At 36.2% G+C, this 26948-nt stretch overlaps 1 protein-coding gene and 1 long non-coding RNA gene across 5 annotated transcripts in view; both read left to right on the top strand.

Moving 5' to 3' along the window:
• Nucleotides 1-26948, top strand: part of LOC123864791 (heparan-sulfate 6-O-sulfotransferase 2) — a 131494-nt gene that overhangs the window by 89735 nt on the left and 14811 nt on the right. The gene's annotated exons all lie outside the window — the stretch shown is intronic.
• On the top strand, nt 2509-7051 carry LOC123864835. Of its 3 annotated transcripts, XR_006795844.1 has the most exons (4): nt 2509-3119; nt 3225-3401; nt 4136-4281; nt 4429-4527. It is a non-coding gene; the product is annotated as an uncharacterized LOC123864835 (long non-coding RNA). The 3 variants fall into 3 exon arrangements; XR_006795845.1 differs by lacking the exon at nt 4429-4527 and adding an exon at nt 6764-7051 and having other exon boundaries at nt 3103-3401; XR_006795843.1 differs by having other exon boundaries at nt 3103-3401.

Raw genomic sequence — 26948 nt, forward strand, 5'->3', positions numbered from 1 at the left:
AGTCAGAAAACGCCAAAAGGAGAAGATCCATCTGAAACTTGGTTACACTGATTAACGTAATCATTGGGTAGACGTAATAGGTAGCTACATATTTCTTACTATTTAAGTACATACTCGTAGTTAATTAATTATTATTATTGGAGTTAAGTGTTTATAATTACGCTAGACCTTTTTATTATATGAGGGTAAGTGTCAGAGTAGAAATTAATTACAGCTTTGATTAACGAGTTACTATAATATTTTGCCGAGTAACATAGTTGAATATTGAATCATTAAGAGATTTGCTCTCAAACATTAATGAAAATTATTCATCAATTCATGAGAGTCTCTTAAATTGAATACGCGAATCGAGAGTGCTTGTTTTTCTGTAATCAAATAAAATTTATTTCTGGAAATTCAGAATATATTTTTGATTTCGTATTTTACATTCATGGAAAATAACGAACTGGTGTAAAGAGCCCTCGTAATGATTTACTTGCGATTATTTTATTTCCAAAGCGTATATACCTACCCACATTTTACAGTTTGGTTTTTATAGTTTTACTAATACTATGGGTCACTGCGTACTTAGTCTACTTTTATGCAGTCGATCGGCATATCTCATATTTTTAAAAAGGCCAAATACTAGTTGGACTTGCACGCGAAGGGTTTCGTACCATCGTACAGGATATGACACGATGTGCTTACTTTTAATTTTTTTATTTACATGGCGGCACACTCTCTGTATTACAAATTTCAACTCTACTTATTACATGAGATAGATAGGTACAGCCGGCTGACAGACAGGCAGATGGACGGATTGACGGACGAACAACGGAGACTTAGTAATAGGGTCCCGTTGGCATCCTTCGCGTACGGAACTCTAAAACATCGTGGGGAAACCTGCTTGCCTGAAAGTTCTCCATAATTCATTCAAAGATGTTACTATGCCAAACCGCACTTGGCGCGCTGACCAACTATGTCTCATGACCTTAAAAAGGATTTTCAGAAATTCTACAAGCGAAGCCATGGCACGTTCGAGATGAAGAGAAAGAGTAGGAGGGTAATAAAGTAATTAACACCCGTCAAAGAGTATACCATAAGACCCCGTTCACACGGCATTAACACGCACCTTTTCTTGCAGGATAAACATTACCGCATAACGTACTGGCAAGTACACTGAATGGAGAACCGTTCACACGGCTAAAACGTATATGATTTTTGCAATACAAACGTGTGAATGGTTCTATACTCAAAATATGCGCCACTATGTATGCGGTATGATTTATCAAATTATCACGCAACAAAAAGTGCGGCGTTAATTCCGTGTGAACGAGGTCTAACTCTGCTAAGCCCACAGCACTTGCAGACGTGAGCATCTCGTCTAATCCGGATAATACCATTACGCTTCACTCGGCGACTTTTTATTACTGCTCCGAGATGTTGCTAATGGTAAACGATACTAACATTGTGTCATAAATCGTAAGTGCTCCTAGACTTATCTCTTTTAATGTCTAAAGTCTTTCTTATTCCTTCAGGAACACTTTTGGCTTTACTAACTTCGATTCTTGTGATTTACTCACTACTTGCGAAAATTACTTTTTGTTCGTCTTTTATCGAGAGGCCCATGAATTATTATTACACTGACTTTATACAATTATATCAGTGAAAAATCTTCAAATATGCTGTTATTGTTTATTTTGCTATTGCCTTTGAAATTTTTTTAGGTATTAGAGAATCATTCAAATTACTTTTAGTAAAATGTCTAGAAGTCTCTCCAATAAGGAGGAACCTACCCAGCTTTTAGAATTTTCTTTAGTCTTTTGCAATCTTATTTTAACAAACAGTAATCCAATTATTAAATTACTTTGAAATCCCTAAGCCTTTTACAGTTATAGGATCAAACGGAAAACAAAAAGGATCATCTGGATAATACACCGTTAATGCAGATCAAACTAAATTGCTCTGTCGAAGAATTTTTGCAAATAAATTGTTTTTTTCGAAAACAAATAAAGTACTCGTACCTAAGTATACTTACTGGCCATAGGAACTCCTCAACTTCTCAATATAACCGTCGTGTTTCGGCTCGTTGAATAAGTATTATACTTATCAAGACAAATCCACACAAGTTCTAATAGAACTATAATAGTTCGATTAGACCTAGGTTATGTTAACAGGGCTCTCTCCGTCACTCGCTTCATACAATCGTAGTTCCAATTTCATTTGAATATTAAGCAACCAAAGTACATGAAATTTTGCAGACATATTCTAGAAACTAATTGCTTAATATTCAAATGAAATTGAAACTACGTTTGTATGAAGCGAGTGACGGAGAGAGCCCTCTTAAGTGTCTAATGATGGAGCGGCGAGGAACTCCTCTAGTATATAATATTCGTTTACATTTCATACAAGAAAGTATTAACGTATGAAAATAATAACTGCCAAGTTTTCATTACAACGCCTTTCAAAAAGCTTTCTTTTAAGCTTATCAAATATTTGGAGCGTTGCTCGCGTAATCGCGACCAGGGCCCCAAGTCTACTATTGCAATTGTGTTTCAGTTGTCTATCAATGACATCTTAATTGTTACTTTTAGCAATTTTGGTAGTCTACTAATTCAATGGCGTCACAATTGCTTTCCGATGGCGTGCCACTGACACTTCAATGACGCAATTGTAAATAGTTGGTAGTCCCGTACTTAATGACAAGCCAATGATCGAATGTATGCGTAGTCTGCTAATAGTTTGACAGCTGCAATGATCATTGAATCGCCAGTGAACTATCATTGATGCGCCATTGTGCTGTCATTGCTTTTAAGCCAGTGTTTGTTTGGTTTTACGGGTTTAACATCATGTTTAGCAATAGTTTGGGTATTTAGTTGTTATCTTTCTACGTTGTAAGGTGAACACCTAGGCATAATGTCTAGAATAAGATGGAATATTTTGGAATTGGCCAACGCGGTTGATACTCAGGAGTTGATATTGATACTCGCTTGCTAAGGAGCAATATAGACCCCTTTCAGGATATATCCTTTGTAAAAATGTTTCGCCTTGGGAAGGAAACTGTAAAGGAGCTAGTGGAGCAGCTCACTCCACTTATTCCGAGACCACAACGGAAGGATGGAATATTTGCGGAGACGAAGGTTAGAAAACAACTTCAAATTATCATTGCTTATCTCTAAAGGCATGGCTATAATCTAAGAATACATGAAGTTGGTAGGTATGAATGTAATGTATTACTGTTGCAGATTCTGATAGCCTTAGCATTTTATACACCATCTCATACCAGACATTAGTTGGGCAGAGTGCCCTCCACAGAAGACTGTGTCAAGAGCTGTGAGGCAAGTTACAGAGGCACTCGATGCCAAATTTAACAAATATGTTAAATGGCCCATCCAGCATGACCGGAATGCCATGAAAGCTAAGTGAGAAATTCAACTTTTCCTAACTGTTGTAGGTTTCCTAATGTTGGTTGGATTTTCAGGTGACAGTGGCTATCCTCTGAAGAAAACAAAGATCACCCCAATCCTCAACACCATAGAGGGAACACCATAGCACAATTTTTATTTAATGCACTCAATAGACTGCACTCAATAGAGTTGAACGCTGTATAGTTTTATTAAATAAAATCCTGTTTGAGACAGTACTTATATGAAAAAACCGGCCAAGTGTGAGTCAGACTCGCGCACTGAGGGTTCCTTACTCGGGTATTTTTCCAACATTTTGCATGATAAATCAAAAACTATAAAAATCTGTTTTAGAATGTACAGTAAAGCCCTTTTATATGATACACCACTTGGTATAGTTATCTTACTTTGAAAATTGAAACAGGTTTTCATTTTTTTTTAAATGATGTAACCACAAATTCGCGGTTTTCAGATTTATTCCTGTATTTGTGCTATAAGACCTACCTACCTGCCCAATTTCATGATTCTAGGTCAACGGGAAGTATAGGTTTTACCTACTTATAGGTATAACCTTTAGGTTTCTTGACAGACACGACGGATGGACGGACAGACAGACACAAAGTGATACTATAAGGGTTCCGTTTTTCCTTTTGAGGTACGGAACCCTAAAAAAAGGGTGTCCTAGACAAATAAACTATAGCAAATATTATAGTTTGATTGATAGGTGTTTTATTTACAATTTTTTTTTTCAGATGTTTGCTCCGAGCACATGCTTTGCATTACAGTCCAATCACCACAGGCAAGATTGTGAATGCATGTTATATTTTGCACAGTATTGCAAACAAGACCAACGCACGTGCCTCCACTCATGCCTGTGGAAACTCTTCATCTGCAACAGGTATGTGATTTAATTTTTGTTTATTCTTTAAAAAAAACAACAAATTTCCACAAATATGTTTATTCATTTAACATAAAAAGATTAAAATATCCTTAATATATAAGAGTAATATTATTATGAATTAAACAACATTATTGTATATTTTAGGATGAACACAATTCAAGGGCCGAGAGTTGGAAAGTGCTATTGATGGACAGCATTCACAAAGCCATCGAGTTAACCAAGGTCTGCTTGAAGGTAGAGTGCTGCAGCAGGCTCTCATCAACAGGCTGTGGAGAAATATATGAAATTAATAATAAATAATTGAAATAAATGATTTTGAATTTTGACTAGACTTTGATTAGATTTTTAAAGAAAAAATAATATTTCTTTCCTATAATCCGCATAACTGTTTAGCGATTATAGCGAAACATAGGAATATTAATTTTTCTTTAAATATCATGGAATTCCACAATGTAATGTCTGTTTCTATTCAATATTTGATTAGATTAATATTGGAAACTCCAAGCATAGTGATTCATAATAATTTGCTGATCTGACACCATTACCAGAGTATTTTCCATTTAATTTCTTTGAACAGACACTAAATTGTACCTTGAATGTAGTCATCAGATTGTGATTCTGATAGCTGTTTTGTGGGACATTTCTGAAAACAATAAACTACTGTTTATTCAATACTAGAGGATGCCCGCGGCTTCGCCCGCGTGGATTTCGGTTTTTTAAAATCCCGCAGGAACTCTTTGATTTTCCGGGATAAAAAGTAGCCGATGTCCTTCCCCGGGATGTAGCCCATGTCTGTACCAAATTTCATCACAATCGGTTCAGCGGTTGGGCCGTGATAACGTAGCAGACAGACAGACAGACACACTTTCGCATTTATAATATTAGTATGGATAATATAATGACTAAATGTTTTTAAATATTAAATGAATAAAAAGGCAACCTTTTTCGAGGGGAATGCAACACTCGTTGCATCTCCTGCTCCTCCTGCTGTCCTGTTAAATACAGCAGCAAACTTTTCAATTGCTGCAGCCAGCCTAGCAGCAGCTTGGTTTGTTGCAGTCCCCAGTCTGACAATTGCTGCAGCCAAGTTCTCCGTCGCCTGGGCTTGAGCCAAAATGCGTCTGCATTTTGGCCTCGATATCTGCTCAAGCCTGGCCTGCGAACGCCGCTTAGCCAGGCTTTGCCCCGTCACTGGTGCGGTTGCAGTGACAGGAATGGCTCTCCAAATAGTCTAGCAGCGATGAAATCTGCTCCCCTACTACCATTTTCGCAGTCCCTTATAATATTCACACTTCACAGATTTAAATATTCTGTCTACCTAGGTAGGTATTCGCAAGTCGCCTCAAAAATCAAAAATCAAAATACTAAAATAAAGTTGTTTATATAGGTACTATCTCTATGAATTGCAGAACTATCAAATGACATTGACATTTAATGTCAATTCGACAATTACAGATGAAATATAATTATTTTTGACATTTTATTTTTTAGATCGCACTTAAAATTTATCTTTTTGGCTTATTATCATAATTTTACTTAAGGCTTAATCTTTAAAACACAAATAGATAACATTTATAATCGAATCTAGCTTAAATAAACGTTTTTAATATGTATTATTTTTTTTGGACTCATTTCGGCAAACGCTTTTTGAGCAAATGGCAATACCAACTACAATGCAACTACAATCCAATTACAAGACCATCGGTCGACCATTGTGAATTTAGTAGACTACGAAATTGTGAACCAATGGTAATTGAATTAAAATTGCATTGTAGTTCAATGACAAATCATGTAAAATAGCAGACTTGGGGCCCAGGGCCCCAAGTCTACTATTGCAATTGTGTTTCAGTTGTCTATCAATGACATCTTAATTGTTACTTTTAGCAATTTTGGTAGTCTACTAATTCAATGGCGTCACAATTGTTTTCCGATGGCGTGCCACTGGCACTTCAATGACACAATTGTAAATAATTGGTAGTCCCGTACTTAATGACAAGTCAATGATCGAATTTAAGCGTAGTCTGCTAATAGTTTGACAGTTGCAATGACCATTGGATCGCCATTGAACTATCATTGATGCGCCATTGTGCTGTCATTGCTTTTAAGCCAGTGTTTGTTTGGTTTTACAAGGGTTTTTCATCATGTTTAGCAATAGTTTGGGTATTTAGTTGTAAATTTTTTTTTTCAGATGTTTGCTCAGAGCACATGCTTTGCATTACAGTCCAATCACCACAGGCAAGATTGTAAATGCATGTTATATTTTGCACAGTATTGCAAACAAGACCAACACACGTGCCTCCACTCATGCCTGTGGAAGCTCTTCGTCTGCAACAGGCATGTGATTTAATTTTTGTTTATTCTTAAAAAAAAATACAAATTTCCACAAATATGTTTATTCATTTAACATAAAAAAGAGTAAAACATCCTTAATATAAGAGTAATATTATTATGAAATAAACAACATTATTGTATATTTTAGGATGAAAACAATTCAAGGGCCGAGTTGGAAAGTGCTATTGAAGCACAGCATTCACAAAGCCATGGAGTCAACCAAGGTCTGCTTGAAGGTAGGGTGCTGCAGCAGGCTCTCATCAACAGGCTGTGGAGAAATACATGAAGTTAATAATAAATAATTGAAATAAATGATTTTGAATTTTGACTAGACTTTGATTAGATTTTTAAAGAAAAAATAATATTTCTTTCCTATAATCCGCATAACTGTTTAGCGATTATAGCGCCACATAGGAATATTAATTTTTCTTTAAATAACATGGAATTCCGCAATGTAATGTCTGTTTCTATTCAATATTTGATTAGATTAATATTGGAAACTCCAAGCATAGTAATTGATAATAATTTGCTGATCTGACACCATTACCAGAGTATTTTCCATTTAATTTCTTTGAACAGACACTAAATTGTACCTTGAATGTAGTCATCAGATTCTGATCCTGATAGCTGTTTTGTGCGACATCTCTGAAAACAATAAACTACTGTTTATTCAATTTAATATAATGACTAAATTGTTTTTAAATATTAAATGAATAAAAAGGCAACCTTTTTCGAGGGGAATGCAACACTCGTTGCATCTCCTGCTCCTCCTGCTGTCCTGCTAAATACAGCAGCAAACTTTTCAATTGCTGCAGCCAGCCTAGCAGCAGCTTGGTTTGTTGCAGTCCCCAGTCTGACAATTGCTGCAGCCAAGTTCTCCGTCGCCTGGGCTTGAGCCAAAATGCGTCTGCATTTTGGCCTCGATATCTGCTCAAGCCTGGCCTGCGAACGCCGCTTAGCCAGGCTTTGCCCCGTCACTGGTGCGGTTGCAGTGACAGGAATGGCTCTCCAAATAGTCTAGCAGCGACGAAATCTGCTCCACTACTACCATTTTCGCAGTCCCTTATAATATTCACACTTCACAGATTTAAATATTCTGTCTACCTAGGTAGGTATTCGCAAGTCGCCTCAAAAATCAAAAATCAAAATTCAAATTGCAGAACTATCAAATGACATTGACATTTAATGTCAATTCGACAGTTACAGATGAAATATAATTATTTTTGACATTTTATTTTTTAGATCGCACTTAAAATTTATCTTTTTGTCTTATTATGATCATTTTACTTAAGGCTTAATCTTTAAAACACAAATAGATAACATTTATAATCGAATCTAGCTTAAATAAACGTTTTTAATATGTATTATTTTTTTTGGACTCATTTTGGCAAACGCTTTTTGAGCAAATGGCAATACCAACTACAATGCAACTGCAATCCAATTACAAGACCATCGGTCGGCCATTGTGAATTTAGTAGACTACGAAATTATGAACCAATGGTAATTGAATTAAAATTGCATTGTAGTTCAATGACAAATCATGTAAAATAGCAGACTTGGGGCCCCGGTGTCGAGGATTACGTTGACAAAGGTTTTCATTACGGGGAAAAGGAAGGCAAAATAAAAGATGTAATTCCGTTCTCATGTTTAAACCGCGTTAATGCGGCAAAGGGTCGAGGAAAATCTTCGTTCGGGAAATTAGTGGTTGCCATTACTGGCTTTTCGTCAGTCAAGGACTCTCGCCTACGCTAATGCTTGCTCATTACGTGTATACCTTTCATTTTTGGACGAATGATCGACACTTTTAAGCTTAGTAAAAGATTTTTTAATACAGTTGCTCAAAAAGTGGCGTATTGCAGGGACGTATAGCGTTCGGGATGTGGGCTATTACATACTCGTGCTTTTTCTTTACCTTTCCCGCACTCGTGCTTTTTCTTTCCCAACTGTCAAAATATTAAAAAGAAAAACCAACCATGAAGTTTTTACTAAAAAAATTCATAGAAGTTTTTATGATTCATGCAAATACGTATCTATACTAATAAATAAAATTGGAGTGTCTGTCTGTAATTTCGAAATAACTACCTCATATTAAGCTCATATGGTTATTTGAACGATACCATAACTGAATCACACGTTTTTAAAATTTTTGTCTGTCTGTCTGTCTGTCTGTCTGTCTGTCTGTCTGTTTAAAAAGGCTAATCTTTGGAACGGCTGAACCGATTTTGACGGGACTTTCACAGGCAAGTAGAGGATTGACCAGGGCGTAAAATAGGCTACTTTTTTAACCGACTTTTAAAAAGGGAGTTGTGTTTTTCTACCTATGTACACCGAAATCTCCGAGATTTCTGAACCGATTTGCGTCATTTCTTTTTTAATCGATAGAGGAACTTTGCGACATTGTTTCATAAAAAATTTGGAGTCCAACTCCTCAATCCTGATGCTGCAGGGGATCTGACCAATCCACGCGGGCGAAGCTGCGGGCATCAGCTAGTTTCTAATAAGAAGCTACTAATTTGTTTCAATATCAGATTAATTGATTTGATTGAATGAGTTTGGTTAGGTTTCATTTCATTTCATCTCATTAAATTTCATTTTCATTTCATATTATCAATAAAAAACTTCTACTGAAGACTTGGCTGTATGGGCATAGTTCCCTTTGCCTACCAGAATGGGTGAAGAAAAAAAAAAAACTCTGCTTATATTCTACGGTTGGCGCCATTTTTCAGAAATTTTCTTTGCGAGTTTAGTTGTTGGTTGCCTAAAATGAGTAATTTCGACCCTAGTTTTTTATATCTATTAACAATAAAGTTGTTTTAAATTAAATTAAATTAAGTTAGTTGAGTTTATTGTGTTTTTATTATTTTATTAAATTGCTTCATTTTTTCGCAACTGTATTAAAAATAGTCGTTCAGTACACGTGCGGAACCGTCATTGCAACTCGTTCCGACTGTCAACCCTCGCCTTCAGCTACGCCTCGGCTCGGGTAGACATTTGTCGGAACTCTTTGCAATGACAGCCTTTCCGCACTTGTAATGAAATATACTATTCTCATAATATCCGAAATTTTAAAACACACTAGCAAATGCGTTGAATTTTGTTTGAAAAATTGTAAAAGGCTACGCGTAATATTCTTTATAACTTATATAATATATGCACTTAATAAAAAACCAAATATTAATTATTTGTCATGAGCGTTGAATTATTATGTACGTATAGTAGTATGATATTTCCTCAAAAGTTGTTAGCCCATGTTATTAGTCCTATATTGTGGAGCAAATGCCTCTTATGAGAAGCGGACATGGAGCTTAAACACACTACATTGATGGATTAGACATGTGTTAAAACTAAGAACTTTACTCGAAGTTCACACAGTTTTTTCCTAGATGTATAAGCTTGAGGCAATGGTATGTAAAGTTTTTGCGGTTACAAAGCTTTCGTTAGGGTTACCAAATTTAAGAAAACCTCTGAAATATGCCACTCTACATACGAATAGTGATCCTGGTTCTAACAACTAGGCTGGACCATCACAACTTGATGTAAATAAGTTAAGTAAAGTGTCAAAATTTGCTGTAAAATAGAGATGTTTAACATATAATAAATTAATGTTCAAAATACATTTTATTATATGTTGGCCTTAGAGATAATGGAGAAATAAACCGATATCTCACTTACTTTAGATCTAAAACAATAAAAAAAACATGGAGAAGCAATTAAGTAGCGTAAGGTTTATGTAGGTACTCAAGATTGAAGTAAAATCTCACTATAAAAGTATTGATATGAAAAGTATCGTTCGAACTCAATTCAAGTTCCGACTGATATAGACCAAGTCCGATGAAGCTTGCCGTTAAAGTTTTCAGTACCGCGATTCGTTTCTTTACTTTACATAGTACAAGTACTGGATGCGGTTTTATCTTGCAGCCCGTTGTAGAAGAAATTGAAAACAAAGTTTGCGGTTGCACGACACAACGTGTTGTGGAAAGCGGGGAAACAAAAATTCTTTTGTCGTTTGAACGAAGCTCGCCGCGGCATTTTTTAGTGATCCCTATTCATAAGGGAATGTCGTTTGTCATTGTCGCCCATCAATCTGACACTGGGGAGTTGGTAGATTTGACACGATAATTATATCTACCAATCTAATTCTTCGTCTTCGAATTCGAGTGATAAATCTCCTTCGTTCCCGCTGATGTGCTGCGCCATCCATCTTTATTGATTTCGCTGGTATAAATTTGCTGTACAGTAATTTAAAAGAGCCGTCGCTAAAATCCATTAGTGATTCCAATTTTTAAAATGTTAGGACGTAGAATTTTTGAATGCACATTCATTCTGATATGACATGTTTCTTTGAGAAGTAGGAAAGTTATGATAATATATCATTTAAGCTTAACAAAACAAAATACAATTAACAAGTGTAAATTAAAAATTTATAACACCCCCGACGATCCAAAGTTTCCAAAACATCATTTTCAAATAAATAATTATGTATATAGGCAACGTCCATCTTGACAGCTTGACATTTGTCTATTGACATAATATTATGAACCTAACGGTTATCTAACCTTCTTTTCTACAAGAAAACTAGAAAAGAGCTGATAACTCTTAAACGGCTGAACCAATTTTTTTAGATTATAGCTAAGAACACTCTCGATCAAGCCACCTTTCAAACAAAAAAAACTAAATTAAAATCGGTTCATTCGTTTAGGCGCTACGATGCCACAGACAGATACACAGATACACAGACACACAGATACACAGATACACACGTCAAACTTATAACACCCCTCTTTTTGGGTCGGGGGTTAAAAATAACATGCCAAAATAAAAATACTTATTAGCTCGATGATCAAGCAAATAGTGATTCACACAATGGAATTTGGAGAAAATGTTATACATATTTTAGTATGAGGTACAATCAGATTCCAATCTAATTTATCAGCCCTTATGCATTCACTGCTGGACATTGTCTTTTCAAGATCGCGCCACCAAACACGGACCTCCGCCTTCCTCATCCACCCGCTTCTCACCACTTATAGTCTTAGGTCATCCATCCATCGGGCTGGAGATCCTCCTACACTGCGCTTATCGGGGCGGTCCGCGGTCTTTCTAGAGCACGTCTGCCCGCCTCTGTTGGTTTTGCGACAGACATGGTCAGCTCACTGCCACTTCAGCTTTGTCGCTGTCAGCTACGAGTACTTATGTGGGTCAGTTTTATTCTTCTACGAGTTTCCTCTCAACCAAATTACATAATATTAGTTTCTTGTCGGTATTCGAAGACAAAAGAGATACAAAAGACCTCCTAAAATTACTTTTAGCCAGTCTAGACAGAAAATGTCGTTAGGTGACATGCCTAACCTCAACCTTTGATCGTATTATAAGGAATTTGTAATAAAAATGTTCAAAAAAATCACATAGAAATCCGACGTATATTTTTTTTTGGTTATGAATATAAGGTATATTTTCTTTATCTAGTTTAAACAAAGGAAATATTGTTTTATCAATTTTAATATAAATGTCATCAATTGTTATCAGCTTTTGTGAATTATCAAAGGGATATATTTTATAGGTAACTTTTATTCATATTATTTCGATGTCTGAGGTCTTAGATTCTACGTGTTCAACTTTTATATTAGCTCGTTACTAACGGAATAATTATTAATTTCAACCAAGCGTTATAATTCTGTAATTCTGTTGGTAGACTATTACAATAAATACAAGTGTAAATTAAAAATTTATAACACCCCCGACGATCCGACAAAGTATTTGAGTTTTCCAAAACATCATTTTCAAATAAATAATTATGTATTTAGGCAACGTCCATCTTGACAGCTTGACATTTGTCAATTGACACTTGAATATTATGAACCTAAGGGTTATCTAACCTTCTTTTCTACAAGAAAACTAGAAAATAGCTGATAACTTTTAAACGGCTGAACCAATTTTTTTGGATTATAGCTAAGAACACTCTCGATCAAGCCACCTTTCAAACAAAAAAAAGTAAATTAAAATCGGTTCATTCGTTTAAGTGCTACGATGCCACAGACAGATACACAGATACACAGATACACACGTCAAACTTATAACACCCCTCTTTTTGGGTCGGGGGTTAAAAAGAATCCAAATGAAAATGAAAAAGAATTTGAATACTTCATAAAGACTATGCGATTCGTAGTAGGGGACTATATTTTTGTACTGTCCCTTTACAGATTAGCAAAGTGATATCATTGTCTTGGTTCTGAGTGATGGAGCTAGATAGGCTGAAGGTATGTGACGGCATCGGGCGGTAGAGACAGAAGCTTGAATGCTCCAGACAGACTACAACGACAATCGAACAATCGCTCTTAGAATATCAGCACGCGATTGTTAATGCGTGTCAAAGACGGTAGACACAGATGAATGGCTTGCCTGATTGATACACAATTTCGTGCCTTACTGTGATAGACTGATATAAGCCACAAAGATGCTCTACACAGATCATTAGGTATTTTCAATGGCATAATGCGTTAAGACGACACTGAATACAAGTTCTTTGGATATTTACAGCGGAGCCCCATCCCCATTCTCAAGATTAGTGTTGAAAAAAATAATTGGTAGCAAAAGAGCTCTAAGTCACCAAATACGCAAATGGTTAGACGAAATAAGCGGGTGGGCAGGGCTTAGTTAGCGGAAATTAAAAAAAAGCGGCTGAAGATAGAAAAGCTTTTTACATGATGTTCGCAAGACTTCGAAGATAACACAATATTATGATGAGTACAAGTTTGTGAGACAAGTACTGATACTATCACTAAGAATCTGTTTTTGCTGTTCTTAACTATGATTTTGTGAACGGTGGATAGAGTGGATACTTGTATAACAGTGCTCAGCAGTTTCAGTTCGAATCTGGCCTAAGGCATTGCTCTTGACTATAAATTATTATACCTTCAGGCTTTTTCGCTAGAATAACATCAAAAGTCACCTGCTTGGAGATAATGAGGTAATTTAGTTACCAAAGGCCAGACTGTAAATACAACTCTAGACAACAATTCCAGCGAACTTAAGCGATGTTGGAAAGATTCTTGTTGAAGAAGAATTTGCATATTTATCAAGAAACTAGTCGGAACGCCATTTACGGCATGTTCCGATGTCTTGCCTTTGGAAATGTTATTTTCTTTCTTATATGAAAATTAGATGATGCCTGCGTAGATTTGAGAGGTTTTTAAATCCTGCCGGAACTCTGCTTTTTCGAGATATAAAGTAGCCCATAGGCATCTTTTCCGTCTCCGGTTGCAAGCTATCTATATACTAAACGTCAAAATCAATTGTAATAAAATCAATTATATTATATTATATTATATTATATTATAAATAGGTAGATACACATTAATTTTACTCATTTGCCATTCACTCAACTATGTTTAAGGTATAAAATCGTTATACAGACAAAAAATTTAAATGTCAATGTACATGATTAATGAGATAGAAAACCCATTTAACCTGTCAACAAGCTTATTATCAGTTCCTTTTTTACTGAGGCTCTTGCGAAACTTGAGAAAATTGATATCGTACATAGATTAAGATTAGCTCCATACTGGTTTTTGATTGCGTATGTTATGCTAGCTGTAAATCCAGTCCTGTTCGCGCAATTTCGATAAAAACTAGTCATTATATCTTAGTTTATTTAGTACTAGCCGATGCCCGCGACTTCGCCCGCGTGGATTTAGGTTTTTCGAAATCCCGTGGGAACTCTTTGATTTTCCGGGATAAAAAGTAGCCTATGTGCTAATCCAGGATATTATCTATCTTCATTCCAAATTTCAGCCAAATCCGTTCAGTAGTTTTTGCGTGAAGGAGTAACAAACATACACACGCACACACACACACACACACACACACACACACACACACACACACACACACACATACAAACTTTCGCCTTTATAATATTAGTGTGATTATTCTGGTACTTTTTATGACTCCCGATATTCGCGTTAATTACCTCATTCAAAAAAATCAATCAACTTGTTATCATGCAACTTTAAAAATGAATAAAAAACAAACTTTACAAATATACGAAGATAAACATACTATTCTATTAACTGCATTATCATTAGAATATGTAAATGTTAAACTACAACTATGTGTACTTTCTATTTATTTTATTTAATCATAGATATATCATTTAATACAGACTATATCGCTTGACAGCCATCAATCTTGCTGGCAAAGACGATGCAGTCTAAAAAGTGCCTTACTCTTACTTTAAACGAAGTTACCTATATTAATAGTGGAAGGGAATAAAAAAGCTGAAATAGCATTCCATAATATCATAGCGCTTCAATCAAATTAGAAACAACAAAATAAATCGGTACGTACGTATCCGCGGATTTTCGACTACGTAGGTATCTATGGATGCAGACTTTGATGATGCCACGCGGTACTACAGTAGAAAGATGAGGGAAGAACCAGATGAAAAATTTCTGTTTGGATTGGTGAATGTTAAGTTTGAAGAGATCAGTTTTGAACTCTAATTTTAAGAAAAGGTGCTGTCTCCAAGTTTCCGAAATCGAAGATCTATCAAGCACACAAACTTTTGGAGCATTTCTGCTTGGTAAATATAAGTGGGCTCGGTGAATGAACGGCGAAATCGGTGGGCGATTGTCCGTGGCGTCATGCCAACCGAGCCCTCAGCAAACGATATCGATATATCTACACGCAATGCCAGATATCAGACCAGTATCTGGTAACGTTTAATTTATTGGAGTGCAGCTTTAGAGCGAATATGTATTAGAATATGAGCGGGTTTAAGAAAAAAACTTAAACTTAAGTTAATACCGAGCGATAGTAGATAACGAGTGCACACACATAAGTTAATTTACAAAATGGATTTTCATCGACACAACGTGTAGCAGATAGTCGTACTTATAGCCAAATATTATCTAAGCGTTATTAGATTTTCACACTCTGAAATTTTTATATAGAGGCTTTTTACGAGAAGTTCTTGAGAGATGTTTTTGAAGTTGAAATATTTTTTTTTTTTTGTGGAAATATCAAGTTATCATCACAATAAAACTCTTTTCTGCATGAACAAGCGAGGTCTATCTAGATTTCAGCGATATGGCCAACATTCAACCATGCATGACTTATAGACTTGTAAAAATGCGAAAAAGCGAAGAAATTGCGGGTTGGATATCCGCGGTGGCGTTCTGCCAAACCATCCGAATATCCGCCACGGAAAGCCTTATCGGGTATCACTTCACTTACGACCACCGAATAGAGGGGTAATATTTGCCAACAGTCGGCAATATAGCTAAACCAGATGTAGTCTATTGTGAAGATTGATCTACCTCGATTGTGTGACACATTTTCTTACACGTTCAAAGAAAATTTTACAAGTTATGAACTGTTTTAACGTTTGTATCGTGTTCTTTTCATTTTGAATATTCACCTTTCTAATAATAATCTCTCGATATCAGAGAGGCTTTAAACCGCAAGGCATCGAAAAAGTCTGCACCCGTACGTAGTCAAAATTCCACAGACACGTACCCAAGCGATTTGCCTCCTCGTTTTTAATTCGATCCGCTAGGATATGGAACGGGCTTCCAGCATTAGATTTCCTCTCCAATTTCAACACGGGTACCTTCAAGTTTAGAATGAATAGGCATCTTTTAGACAAGCGCGCTCCATCTTAGGCTGCATTATCACTTGCCAGCCGGTCTGATTGCAGCCAAGTACTAGTCTATAAATTAAAAAAAAATGTTGCGTATAGCTTGTAGTCTTTCATTCAGTCCAAATACATTGAAAATCAAACTCAATAAATTTTTGTTGACACGTTTTTGTCTGCGGTTTGCAAGATTCCTGTAAAAAATTAAACTAAGTAACACGGGTTAATAGAGAGCGTTGGGAAACGCATTAAATAAACTTTCCTATGTTTCTGTATTCCTATATAGTTTTTTCCTATATTTTTACTATTTCATTACGATTATGACGAATACCATTAACTCTTCTGATCAACGTACCAACAACCTTCAAAAATATAATATTTTTACAATCAAAGCAAATATTTTTCTTAGGATTTTGTCCTTTTATTTGACAAAATTATTATTATTTGTCTTTGTCCAATAAATTTATGCTTGTGTGAGCATGGAAATTGCCACTGAATGGACCGTCGGGAGAAATGGCTTTTTTTGCCAGTCCAATGAATCATTTACTTACTCGCTTGTTTGTTTTGTGACAATCGAGGTAGAAAATTCAGAAACAATTTTATCAAGATATTTTCATTATTAGAGGCTGTTTAGGATGCCCGCGGCTTCGTCCGCTTGGATTCAAGTTTTCTGAAATTCCGTGGGAACTCTTTGATTTTCCGGGATAAAAAGCAGCCTATGTTTTAATCCAGGGTATAATCTATCTCCATTCCGAATCTCCTAATCTGTATTGTAGTTTTTGTGTGAAAGAATAACAAACATACACACACACACAAACATACATACCTACAAACTTTCACCTTTATAATATCAGTGTGATAGTGTGATAAATTGTAGGAGTCTTTTGCTAGATAGGGTACGTATCTTTTGAGAGAACATGTTATGTCTCAGGCCTCTCGACCCCAAACTTAGTTTTAATCATTATCATCATCATCATCAAACCATCACTGGCTTTACTACTGAGTCTCCTCTCAGAATGGGGAGGGCTTGGTCATAGTCTACCACGCTGGACAAGTGCGTAATCACATTACACTCTTTGAGAACATTATTGAGAGCTCTCATGCATGCACGTCGCCTCACGTTTACTTCACTATAAAAGCAAAATTGCACATAACTTTAAAAAGTTAGAGGTGCATGCCCGGGATCGAACCCCGGACTAGGAGGCCGACGCGGACGTCTTAAACACCTGTATGTCATGAATACGTAGAGAGTTGATGCGGAGTGTTGCCGCTATAACAACAAACAATAAAAATTTCAAAATGGCTGCCATGCAAATTATAAAAAATTCAAAAGTACATAGTGTTACATCTTCAGTGATCTTATACGATGGTACGGAACCCTTTGTGTGCGAGTCCTATTCGCACTTAACCGGTTTATCATATAATTCTTATGTTAATGCTCGCTGGTACCCGCTAAATGATGGATATAAAAATAAAATATTTTATATTCTGAACATCCAACTTTGGCGGGATGCCAAGCTTTAAAAACAATGTTTTACAAATTTGTTTGACGCGTAGTGCTTTTTTGCGGTTATATGAGGCTTGGTGTAAAATGGCATGTGCAGTTTTACATTTAGGGTGCAACCAGACTTTTGCAGCAAGAATTTTGGATATTTTCTTTTTATTTCACACTTCTAATTACTGAACAATATACCTAGATGTAAATATTATCTAGTCTAGTCTTTATACCGCTCGATTTGTGTATCCCGCTGTCCTTTGGGGTGATTCACTAACTCAGTTATTTTATTAGTACACCCCTTCCACTTTCTTTAATTTTTATTATCTCCTAACCCTAAGGTTGCCTGGAAGAGATCGCTATTTTAGTGATAAGGCCGCCTTTTGTACATAATTCTATAATGTTATTTATATATTACTATGTCTTGTTGGTGTACAATAAAGAATATTTTACTTTACTTTACTTTACTCAGTGTCTAACACTGAATGATAGCCACCGAGTTCATTTTTTTAATCCATTAAAGGTTTTGTGCGAAAAATATTTTAATATCACCCAGTAAAGCAACAATGTAGAACCAACCAACCTCGGTGGTTATCATTCAGTGTTAGACACTGAGTTAGCTAACCAGGTAGTTAGCTTACAATTACTATTGGCTAGGAAGCCAATAGTAATCTTATTTAGTACTAGCTCGAAAAATTTGACCGTACGGAGTCAGATTTTTTTAAATCCCGGGGAAACTCTTTGATTTTCCGTAAAAAAGTAGTTTATGTCCGTCCCTCGGATGTAAGCTAACTAGCTATTATAGCTTTCGTCAAAGTCGATTAAACGGATGGACCGTGAAAATAATTCGCATTTATAAATATAATTATGGATAGAGATAGAATTTTTAACAGTGTGGATACTCGTTAATGTTATTATGTCACATTTTTGTCTCGTGTCGGCTATACGCGCGTTCACTAAAGCCTTATTTTAATTTAACAGGCATGTGTAATTTGTACCGAGTAACGCGTATGGCGTGGTGCCAGCGGGCCGTGCTAAGCTCCCTGTTCGATGATAAATATTTGCCATGCGGGGTAGAAAATTACTTCGCAATACTCCGCTCGGGCCTTCCGAAGCCATACATCATCGCTATCTTGCTTATTATTACATTGCGTCCGAAAATGTTTCGATGCAAAAATACCTGGATCGGATATAATATTAGGATGATATAGGAGCTTGTTAAAACGGTCCCACGCAGAATTAGTTTTCATGTATTCAACTTCTTTGAATATCTATATACAAAATTCTAAATATATACATACAATACATATATACATATTCAACTTAACTACGTTTTTTCTTTGAGGGGTATATCGTTCTGGGGGGGGGGGGGGGGAGGTAGGTATGTATGTATGAGTTATGATAAAGAAAACATAATGAGCATTAGGTCGCAAATTGGTATTTCATGATAATACCTACAATATATACCATACATACCTACAATGCAAATACCTACAATACCAAAGTAGTGGAAGTGCAAATGTAACATTCGAACTGCATTACGCTATTGACTAGTCCAATATATCTAATGGAGCACTAGCAATCAAAATTGCTTTCGAAGTTGATGGCCATTGTAATGCAATGTAAATCGTTTTTCATTGTACTATACCCAAAACGCTGTTTCTATTTGTTTTCAGGGTTCCGTACCTCAAAAGGAAACAGGAACCCTTATATTATCTTGTACCAAACCCTTCGCGTGCGAGTCCGACTTAGAAATTGAAATAGAGATAGGTATGTGTGTTTAAGTTAGTCCTTGAGAAACCACTTGCAAAAATCATGTCGATCCATTTCTCCATTGCGGCGTAGGTAATTGAAGAAGAAACCAACAAATATCTTTTGCATTTTAACACTGGTATATGGATATGGATTATTAAGTAGAAACAGATATTTATTCGCAGCAAATAGAAGCGAGTGAACAACGAAATCTTGTCATTTGTTTACTCATAAACAAACGGCAGTATGCTTCATACCCCGTTCTCTGCAAATAAGTACGTTGTGAGGATATTCTTCAGGCTATTTACTTATCTTTTGGAACCTGTCAACAACGTCCCATCATTTATTATTATCGTTATAATTATTATAAACTAGCTGATGCCCGTGATTTCGTCCCTGTGGATTTAGATTTTTAAAAATCCCGTGGGAACTCGTTGACTTTCCGTGATACAAAATAGCCTATGTCACTCTTCAAACTAATCCATGCAAAAAATGACGTCAAGCCGTTGCTCCGTAAGGTAAATAAATAAATTATGTTTTATTATAAATGCAAGAGTGTCTGTCTGTCAGTCGACTTGCTTTTCACAGTCATCCGTTTAACCGATTTTGATGTTTGGTAATATAAAGACACCTTACATCCCAGGGAAGGACATGGCCATTTTTTATTTCCGAAAAATCAAAGAGTTAAATCCACGTAGATGAAGTTGCGTAGTAAAAAGTTTCACGTGAGATAAAAATCTATAACGTCATTTCACATTAGGGACGTTAACAAACTTTACACTTCAAGGAGAATATAATTTAAATAGTGATGACATTTGAATCTGCATCTCATAATCTCAAATCTCACGAAACCAAGGCCATAAACCCGCCCACGTAGCGCCGCCAGGCAGTCTGAAGGCGAACCTCTCGAACTATTCCAATAAGGAAATATGACTGTTGCATATTTATGGGAAACTCATGCAAAATACGGCCGTATATTAGACGCTCCGTTCGAAGCTAGTGCGCTAAAGCTTCGTATCCACCGTAGGCAGCCGCGTGTTAAGGCAGCGCGCAGCAGCTGAGATGGATGGATGGATTTCTTTCTATAGCACTAGCTCAAGTTTTTTAAATTACAAGTGTACTTAAATTAAAAATTTACACCACCCCCGACAAGTGAAGGTTACAGTAACTAGAAAAGAGCTGATAACTTTCAAACGGCTGAACCATTTTTTTTTGGATTATAGCTAAGAACACTCTCGATCAAGCCACCTTTTAAACAAAAAAACTAAAAACTAAATCAAAATCGGTTCATTAGTTCAGGAGCTAGGATGCCACAGATACACAGATACACACGTCAAATTTGTAACACCCCTCTTTTTGGATCGGCGGTTAAAAACGCACCAAATCAAGCACATGCGTAGAAGGCAGGAAGGGGCCTGAACGCAGAAGAATACCTAAAGAAATGGATGCTATAGAAAAAAAAAATGGTAAAGAAACACGAGCGGCAGTCTTGAAAGTTGCTAACACCTCAATGATTGACAACCTTTACGAGGAGACATATATTAATGCAATGAAAGACATTGTACAATCGGTATAGTTACATAAGTAGTTTAGTATAGTGTATTAGATTATAATATTGAATAAATCTTCTTCTTTTTCTACCTTTATTACTACTTATTGAAGTAGTGATGTAAGACTATCAGCTAATAATTCGCTAGTTAGTGTAGTTTTGGCTGGAGGTTTGAACATGTTTGTAATTAATTTTTTTGTAATCCATACTCAATCCAAGACGTGCTCTTAGACGATGGAGATATGATGGAGATGAACGAACGGACACATCAATTTTAAGCAGCTTTATTAAATTGACTTAAGTCGAGGCTGCGTCGGCTACTTAAATGGATACGAAGCCTTAAAACGGCTATTTTTAACATATTATTGCGTTTTACAACTCTAGTTCGTCGACATTCCATTAGAATGATAAAATAATGTCAATATTATTTAAAACATTATTGTATAAATAAGAGCTCGTGATCGTCGTCAGGCTTAACATTTGAACTTTAATAGGTATACAGTTATAAATATTTCTATGATACGTTTTTAATAAACTATTTTATAAATTAGCTGTTATATAAAATATAAAAATACGTATTATGAAGAAAAGTATCAATCGGTACCACGTAAAATACCAAGATCAAGAATTTATCTTTGTAATTTTTTTTTCATATCTGGAACTTTTTAAAGTTGTAAATGGGTAATTTGATTAGTAAAAAAAGCACTCTGCCTGATTATGTTATCACACTTGATATTATAAAGGAGAAAGTTTGTATGTGTGTGTGTGTGTGTGTGTGTGTATGTTTGTTACTCCTTCACGCAAAAACTACTGAATGGATTGGGCTGAAATTTAGAATGGAGATAGATTATACCCTGGATTAGCACATAGGCTACTTTTTATCCCGGAAAATCAAAGAGTTCCCACGGGAATTTTAAAAAACCTACATCCACGCGAACGAAGTCGCGGGTGTCAGCTAGTACTTAATATAATTATTATGAATCGTAAAACATGGTACCTACTTTTCATCCTTGACCCTTTTTTCTTTGACGTAGAATATCATGTTTCAAACCGTCTCCATACATAGATCTCAAAAATAAAAAGCCATAAATCAAGAACTGAACTGAAAAACAATGATGTTATTTTTACTAATTTCATCTACAAATACTTGTACTTATAACCTGTCCAAAACTGGGATAATAATACCTATGCAACTTACCTTAATGTAGAAAGGCGCAAGCTCCTGTACTATTCTCATCACTATCTTTGATCTCATTTGTCGGCAATTTGTCAACGTCTGTCCGTCGGTATTTGCATTTTCTAATAAAAACAATGACATTGAAATTCGATACAAAAAGACCAATATCGTAGATGTAAAATTTACATTTTGATATCTTATCTGATTCATGCTAAAATGATCAGAATCTTGGGTTTACCAGACAGTATGTAGAACATTTAAATACAAAGGTTTGTTTAAATACAAATATAATTTAAAATAAACGTCTCTACGGTGTAGAAATAAAAATTGTAAAATATGCATAATAGCACGTTTTATTTCATTCATAGCATGCGTAATTTAAATAACCTTAAAGAAGTTGTAGAGTTTCTTCTGAACTCTGAAAAACCTTCGCCTTGTATAGGTCCTGAAACCCAAAGTGTCTTAGGACCAGATTCCATCCGTGAAATAATCTCGTAGCATCATAATCACGTGGCATGATTCTAAAATTGAAGTAGTATATTTATTTGTTTACTAGCGACCGCCCGCGGTTTCCCTCGGCGAAAATACAAATCCTCTTCATTCTCCATGCCATGCCATAGGAATTTCGAAAAATCTGGCCTTATTTCTTGTCTACAATAAAGAGAGAACCTCTGTGCCACAGCTTCCTAGGTCCAAGGTGTTGATGAATCAGTGAGTGAGTCAGGACTTTTTATATTTAGATTCAATTTAGATTGTATATTTAGATTTGTGAATACGCAAATCAAAGCAAACCCACTGGATTGATAAATACGAAACTTTCGCGATTTGAAATATAGACATCTCAATATAGCTAGCTTAAGCGCTAGCAAACCTGTAGCCAAAGGCTATTATTGTCTCACTTTCTTTAAAATGAAGCTTACATTTGTATTGAGCTATGATAGCAGTGCCATGACATTGAAATGGGATGGCGTGGTTTCAGGGGCGTGCACAGATTTAAAAGTCAGGGTACCTAGGTATTTGTTAAGAATATCTAATTTCAGGCAAGGCATACTGAAAACTGAGTATTGGGCTATTTCAACTAAAGTCAGCAATGCTTTTCTGCATCTATGGCATGTATGCCAAGCCACTGTGTGCTTTCCTAAACACCACCGATAGATAAATAGACAAGATGGATAAGAGGTGTTTTCGTAGATTAACACCGATGACGTTAATTAAGGTATCAAAAATAATCGTTAGGAAACACAGGACTATAAATTTAGAGTTTACCCTCTAGTGTTTACAGCCACGGTACAGGGCACGGCCCGCGGGTGATAGCGATTATCCGACGCAGTAAAGCGAAATGTTGCTAATCCACGCCAAATTAGCCGCCATTGTTAGACATAAAATCAATGCTATTTATACGAACCATCGCATAGTCCATTGGAATTTAACAGAAACTTATATTTTTAAAAATCTCACGATTCTTTATCACAGTAATCAGATACATGCCAATTGTGGCTTTATAATGGAAATTCGGTTCCTCAGAACGATCACAAAATATTTGATTATCCTATTTTATAGTGTACCTAACGAACCAAACTATCCAAACGAACGCTTACATTTACTTCATAAGAAAAATATAACTACTTTATCTGTCCCATCTAACTTAATAGCCTCTATTCCCCTCTATCGAATCTGAGGATAAAAGAGCACGTGTCATTCAAGTCAAACAAGCCGTTTCACGCTTCACTACACTTTGCCACTGTATCGAATTATGTATTGGACGCCCGACGTGGGTTTCGAGATCACCCGGATTTATGTGTGCCTACTGCCTAGTACCTATCTACTACAAACAGGAAAAAAGTATCAAACAATGAACTTGGTACGTTGTTAGACTTTTAGTACTTATGACTGGGTGCGACCGAGCTTTGCTCAGCATCTTTCGATTTGATTGATAACGTCCTATTATACTAATTATACTTATAGGTACAAATGATAAAAGCCGGCCAAGTGCGAGTCAGACTCGCGCACCGAGGGTTCCATACTCGGGTATTTTTCCGACATTTTACACGATAAATCAAAACATCTCTGTCTGTTTTTAAATCTGTTTCAGAATGTACAGGTAAAGAGCCCTTTCATAATGATACCCCACTTGGTATAAGTTATCTTACTTTGAAAATAGAAAATAATAGTTAATTATTTGTTCATGAACATACTTTTTTTTTTGTGATGTAACCACAAATTCATGGTTTTCCGATTTTTTCCTTTACTTGTGCTATAAAACCTATCTATCTGCCTCCTATTCGGGAGATTGGGGGTTCGATCCCGCGCACGCACATCTAATTTTTCGGAGTTATGTGCGTTTTAAGTAAAAACATCACTTACTTTATCGTTGTAAAGGAAAACATCGTGAGGAAATTCGCATGCTTGGGAGTTGCTCAAAGGTGTGTGATGTTGCCAATACGCATTTGACCCCGCGTGGTAGATAATGGCTAAATCCTTCTTAATCTGATAGGAGACCTGTGCTCAGAAGTGAGCCGTCGATAGGTTAGTTATCAAATCCATTTAAAGGGCAAAATATAAAAAAATGCTATTTAACTCACTATTCGTATAGGCCATTGAAATTAAAAATTCTTTGCCCTCTGAATTGTTGCCCACTATACTTAATTTCTTTTCTGAAAATGAAGTGGTTTATGAAAACGGCTAGAGTTATGATTTATACGTAGTCTATACTAACATTATGTCGAGTATGTAGTCCTTTTGTAACACGGCGAGCTAAGAACATGAACGTGTTCTGGTGCCAAAATATCTTTTCACGGTCCACTAAACTTTACTACTGAATAGAATATCGTATTGAAGTATTGTAGTCGCTTTTAAATCGAGGAATAATGTACCTACTACTAGATTGTTTATTTACCTAAAAGTATGACCTAGAACTTTTGGTTCTGTAATCAACGGATACGACCTCTACATTCTTATCGACTCTGTTAATCAATGTTGCATGAGCTACCAATTTCATTTAGTTGGACCAAATCTATCAAAACATATGGATTTATTTATATTTAATTAACCTTATCCACGTTGGCGAATGTGTGCATCACTACCCATAGCTACCCATATTATAAATGCAAAAGTTTGTTGGGATTTCGGTTTATTAGTTGGTTGGTTTGTTCTTCAATCACATTTAGATATAGTTAAGGACCTGGAGGGTGCAGTTTTTATTAGTGATGTAACCACAAATTCACGGTTTTCGGATGTTTCCCTTTACTTGTGCTATAAGACCAAGCTACCTGCCAAACATGAGTCTGGGTCTACGGGCGGTACCCTATAAGTTTTCTTGATGGGCACGACAGACGGACAGACAGACAGACAACAAAGTATAAGGGTTCCTTTTTTCCTTTTTGAGGTACGCAATCCTAAAAAAAAATTTCTATCGACTATTCCTTACAAAGGAGCATTACCAAAACTATTATTCCAAGCTCTATAACGAAAACAAAGGAAATAAAACGCGTGCGGTGTTAAGAGATCAGCTAAAATTATAATCCAAAGCTAACTAACACACATTCAGTCAATGTGGTTTTATTGACTACACGACTACTACAAACACAGCCTAAAGAGATACAGTCGGTCGACGGCGAGGTCTAGAGTCTAGATAGAGCAATGCAGTAGAGTGGCAGGATCGAGACGAGGGAAGATTATACTGGATGGAAAAATCAGCAGAGTGAAAATAGAAAATACGATTAGTATGATGATTTTAAATTATCTATATTTCGACCCAGTAACATGCAGTCGTGATCACGACGGGACTGCGGTATGTGACGTGGAGTTGTCACGGGCAGTAGGTATCGAACTACCCGCTTTCTTGTTCTTTTCGCTGGAATTTCACAAGCTCCCCAGTGTTCTCCATACAAACTACCTAAGTTTATTTGAAGCGCAGTACGAATAAACTCTTCATTATTTCTTTCTTCGAAGTGGGTCCGTTCGGGTATGTGCCTATTTGCTATGCTGACGTAAACCCAACTCGTCCGCAAATATGAAAGGCGTCGTCTCAGTCTGCGACCCAGGAGGGGCCGGGTGCCTCTTGCGTGTAGAACAAACTCTTAATATTTACAAGGAATTGGAAGGAAGACGCGCGGACACGTCCTAATCGAGTGCGGGTCGGAGAGTATGGCATCGGCCTCCTATCCGTCCCGCAAGACGCACCCGCTCCCACCTGGGCCGCAGACATACTGTATACATGTATTTATGCTGTGCTACAAGTATGCGTTGTATGCATCCTGGTGCCAAACTATCTGCTTCACGCTCCACTAGTCGCCTCTACGTCGAATATTCAAACGTTCCTTTTTTGCTGAATAGTTTTTGTACGACGATGTTCGTTCTTCTTAGGAATGTTATAGCCTTGAAATTTCTCGTTTTAAATGTTGCATAAGTATAAGTTAATTCACAATGACAGCACTCCTCATCTTAGAAAACTTAGTTTGTTATACTGGAAAATACTTTTGTTTCCTTTTCCTGCTTTCTGAGTACATATTTTATTCATCGAAGGCGTGCCTGATACAAGAGATCTATCCATATACTGAGTAACGTCGCGCAATTGGCTGTAAATCTTCCGCTCTTAAAACCTGAATCGTCCGAGGGCTAAAATTGTTTAGCATTTTAAATATAGGTGATATCAGTAGTTCTATAACCGTATTCATCGCAAAATATTTTTGGTGTTGATTGTACCTATTTACCCATTGATATCGAA

The sequence above is a fragment of the Maniola jurtina genome, chromosome 4 (assembly GCF_905333055.1).
Source record: "Maniola jurtina chromosome 4, ilManJurt1.1, whole genome shotgun sequence".
NCBI classification, from domain to species: domain Eukaryota; kingdom Metazoa; phylum Arthropoda; class Insecta; order Lepidoptera; family Nymphalidae; genus Maniola; species Maniola jurtina.